This window comes from Belonocnema kinseyi, chromosome 10 (assembly GCF_010883055.1).
Source record: "Belonocnema kinseyi isolate 2016_QV_RU_SX_M_011 chromosome 10, B_treatae_v1, whole genome shotgun sequence".
In the NCBI taxonomy this organism is placed as follows: domain Eukaryota; kingdom Metazoa; phylum Arthropoda; class Insecta; order Hymenoptera; family Cynipidae; genus Belonocnema; species Belonocnema kinseyi.
The window spans coordinates 97564648-97569504 of record NC_046666.1 but is presented as its reverse complement, the minus strand read 5'-3'; the positions used below and the strand labels follow the sequence as shown (position 1 = coordinate 97569504).

Sequence of the window (4857 nt, the reverse complement as noted above, 5' to 3'; positions counted from 1 at the left end):
TTATTTCGTAGACACGCCATCTTGTAAATCGATTGAAAATATATTTACAATTTTTGTAAAATTTTAACATAGTATAAACTGTACACATTGTGTCATTTAATATTATAATTCTATGACTCGGTCCCCACCTCAAAAAAGTAGGCTCCCCCGCTTTCTGTGAATAATAATTTAATTTTCCAATGAAAAGCAGTCAAATTGAACTACAAAATACTAATCTTAAAACTAAACCTTTAATCAATTCTGACCAAGAACACATTCATTGTGACGCAAGCAGTTGTATTTGAACAAATAGAGATTCAAGAAAAAAGAGAAAAATTATGAATGTCTATGATTGCAGAGTCTTTGATTGAAAATTGTGGAAAAGGAATTGTGGAAAAGGAATTGTTCAGGAAAAGGTTGCGAATTGCATACCGCTTCAAGTTCCAACCTTGAAAATAAAGTATATGGAAATTCCATACTTTTCCGATTCAGCAATTTCCAATTCTGGCTGCAGCATCTTTTTTCAATATTTTTTGTCGGACAATCCGAGAAGAGAGAAAAAAGGTATATTCAGAAATTGAACGGAATAACCATTTTTCTTCTATCTTTCTTTAATCGTCTCGTCGTTATGTAATGAACCAAATGCAGAATGTTAAAATTAAATTCCTTAATATTTAATCATTTTTAATTTCTTTAAACTAGATGTAATCTCTAACAATAGGAAAGTTGCGTGATGCATGGCAGGCACTCAATTTCAATCCTGGGCTCGATGTTTAAAATATCGTCGAAAAATAACACTCTAAATCACGTGCAGTTTCATAGTGAGACGCAGGCCCTAATACTCCGTTCACCATGAGTGCACTTATGGTGGCGGTTCGGTACTTCCCAGGCGCAAAAAATGCAACAATTTTCAATTAAGAGGGTCACCCCGTGTGACGGCCTGTTTTTTTACCGCTTTTTCGGGATTTTTCTTAACGAACGATATCAATATACAACTTTGAACTTTTCACTATATATTTATTCACATTTGAACAGTAAATTGTGCAAGTTTGAACCCAAAATATTTATTGTAATGCATATGGCGCCACTCCGAAGACACCCAGGTAAAAAAAAAGTGTATCCATGGCCGGCATGATTCCGGGCGAACGGCTTATTTGAAACTAAAAAACCAAACAGTATTTCAATCTGTGAAGCTGTGGCCATCGTCTGAACTAGGAAATTTTAAAAATATTTTAAATTGAGTAATTAACATGGTTTTGAAAAATAAGTTAACTGTTGACGGGAATATAAATAAAATAATAATTTTTAAATAAATAATTTAAGTTTATTACAATTTTTCTTTGTGTAATATTTTCTTTTTTCGCGTTTTACATAACTTTAAAACTTTTGATAATGATACAAAATGTAATTTTTATTGAGCAATTACAATTTGTATTTATGGAACTTAGAAATGTTATCGCGTACTGCGAAAATTTGTTCATAACAAATTTGTTCAAGCTTTCGTGTAACGTTTTGTTTTTTAGGTGCTTTGTAGTATTTTACAACGATTAAGAATTACATCAAATGTAATTTTTTCTGAACATTCGCAATTTATCATGAAGGCAGTTATTTTTTTTCCTTTAAAAAAAAAGAACAGAAGAAAAATTATTTTTGCGATATTTTTATTTCTAGATTTTCAAAATTTGAGAACATGTGAACTAGTACTGAGCGAACCGCCGATTATCTCTAATGGTGACCAGTACTGGGTCAGTACTGCACCCATGGTGTACTTCATAGGATTACTGAATTTTTCATTTGGGACACGCGCACTACAATTTGGTTGAACTTGTGTGTATTTGGACGACCACGTATTATCTCGTGCTCGGCCTTTTCTTCGTAATGCACACGCATGCCAATTAATTTAAATTGATAATTAAATTAAGATTTTAACATAATTCTCTATTACGAGTTACTAAAGTTAAATTTTCAATTTTCTTCATTTTAATTTTTATAGATAGTAACACCATAAATATTGGTGGTAGAAGGTTGTCTAAAGAGCCTTAGTTCATCTGCCTATTGAGACCATAAAATAATGCACCAAAGAAAATTCTTATGTGTGTGTGTGTGTGTGTGTGTGTATTTTCAAGGCACTGAAATAATAAAAGTAGCGGGAAGTGAATAAAAAACACAAAACTCAAATAAGAGACCTCTAAATAATATTCGGTTTGTAATTTTTTGGTTGAAAATTTTGTTGACTAAAAAGGTGCAACTTAGGGTAGTGTGTGTATTCAGTTTAGAAAACTCTTTTTTATCTTATAAAATGAATAACAATAATGAAAAGAGTCGTATTTGGCTGAGATTGGATGATTTTCTGATAAATGTGATCAAAAGAATTAGTTTGAGTAACCAAACTATTAGTAATATAACTAAGAAAATATTCTTGAATGTCAAAGAAAAAAATAAATGGTTTAGTTTAATACAATTTTTAGCTTGTTTGTAACATCAGGGATTAAATTAAAAGCGTTTTGCTTTCTATGAAAATTTTTTATTTTCTAAAAGGAATATTATGATTAAAAAATATTTTTCAAAATTGTATGACCTATTTCTTCTAGTTTAAGTAAAACTTCAAGTAAAAACCATGGGGAAGTGAAATAAGTTTTCATCAAAGTTTTGAAAAAGTTCGCAATGTTACAAAATATTTCTACTATCAATTTGACTTACTTTCAATTCGAATAGGCCCTTATAATCTGTTTAATTGTAAGGTAAATTCAATTATATGTAAATGTGAAACCTCTGTCAAAATTAATCCTTTTTCATTAGCGCCATATTCAGAGTTCCGACATTCTCAATTCACCCGTATCTTTATTTTAACGATTTATATACGTGATGCTGTAGGCACTGAATCAATCGAAATAATTGGAAAAGTAAGTGGAGATTTTAAATTCGACATGGTTTCCATTATTTCCATTGATTAATGGAAACTTTCTAACCCTGGATTAGATCATTAATAAACAATTTGACAGTTTTTATGTTTTCTTATATCTTTGTTATATATTTACATACGTACTGTACTACATATATTATAATTTTATTTAATCTTAAGGGGAGGCACTAGTCTATTTTTGGTCCACTACAATTTCAAGTATATGGAATCTTAAAACTAATATGTAAACTTGATATTTTTCAATAAACTTTTTTAAATATGTCAAGCACTGTCTGTGATATTACATTAGCATAATTTCATGCATTTTTAAAGAATTCTATTCTTGAGAAATTTTACCACGCATTAAATCTAATGAGAGAATATCTCCAATGATGTATTAGGAACTAATTTCAGAAATAAAACTAGCTAAGCGTTACAAGACGTAATTCCATTTGTTTAATGGTTTAAAAATTGGCACTTGCTAATATTCCCGTTAAGTGTTACCGTTAAGAATTAGGCTAACTTCATTTTGTATGGAATTTATTAAACACATAGAAGTGTTAAAAGAAATAAAAATCTTTTAAAATTTCTTGTTTTGAAAGTCATAGAAGCCTGAATTACATTGCAAACTGCAATACAAAATACTGGAGTTTTGAATTCGTGGGAAATGTTTCGAAAATACTAGGGTATTTATTCCTCCTGAAAACTTTGCTAAATAAAGTTAGCCTAATTCTTATCCGTAACGGAAAGATAGTCTAATAATCGTATAACCCATCGATTTGGTCGTTATTATTTTCAAGGTTTTCAGACTGTTTAAAAATGTTTTGACTATTTCTTTTTAAGTTAATATAGAATCCGAAACTTACGAAGAAGTAGGGGTGCCTTTTGCCTCTATTATATCTGCGAAGAAAAACAGATTGCGCTTGTACGTTGACAGTGACAATAACTGATGAATAAAGAAGTGAAATTAATTGAAGGATAGAGAAACCGCGGCTTTCGCGATACTGGGTCGGCCGACCCGCAATACTGACAATACTGACCACTTAGTATGACTGTTCTGCGCCGTTCGCAGCAGGGCCTGTCTCCCTTCCATACCTCTCATGCAATTCCGAAGAAAGTAGGCTTCGCCTGCCGCTTCTTTCCGTGAGTCGACTTCACTATTCCTTACATCAAATACTTCATTTGAATGGGCGGGCTTTCCATTACGTGGAAAGTTACGAAGAACGAGAAGCATGCTCCGTTGGAGCGGCTCATTTAGCTATAATTCGAACGATATAGCACACTCCCGAAATACTGAAGACCACCTAGTAATAGTAACTTGATTGGAACGCATAGACTAGCATTAAAAACGAAATTTTAAATGCCTTTAAATGCTTTTAAAAGAGAATTAAATGAAATTGACTGGCGTTAACCATATTCAATATTTTGCCAAAAACATGAAATGGCATTGACTCTGTTTGAAACTTTTTTCGTCAAAGGTAATGGCTGGCATAAAATTCGGCATTTCGGCGAGTAGCAAAAATTTGTAAACTAGCCAATTTTGGGATGGCCACCAGCCGTTAAAAAGTAACTAGAAAATGCTTATAGCAATTTATATGGTGATCATCCTTGCTCGAAGTAAAAAGATAAAGATGCTATCTTTTTGAATAATTTTGAATCTTTATGATAGAAAGAGACATAGAAAAGTATCTCTCTGTCAATCTAAAATATTCTTTTTTTTTAATTCCCTCTTCTCTATCTCATCCTATCCTTTATCTGCCCATGTCAATCTTTCTCTATCTCTCTGTCAATCTAAATTTCCGTCTATCATTTTTCAATCTTATCTTTTACATTTTATCTTATCCTTTATCTATCTACGTCAATATTTTTCTACCTCTCTGCCCTTCGAAATTCCCATAATTACATAATTATTTAATCTACGTCAATATATTTTTATTTATTTATTCAACTCAATTCACGCATATCTTTCTCAATAC

The 4857-nt window shown here is 31.4% G+C and overlaps 1 protein-coding gene across 1 annotated transcript in view; it reads right to left on the bottom strand.

Moving 5' to 3' along the window:
• LOC117181681 overlaps window positions 1-3903 on the bottom strand; it is a 319825-nt gene extending 315922 nt beyond the window's left edge. The window contains exon 1 of the mRNA XM_033374594.1: window positions 3748-3903. The gene's annotated coding sequence lies outside the window, so the exon portion shown is untranslated. The remainder of the gene's footprint in view (window positions 1-3747) is intronic.
• Between the last annotated feature and the right edge of the window lie 954 nt (window positions 3904-4857).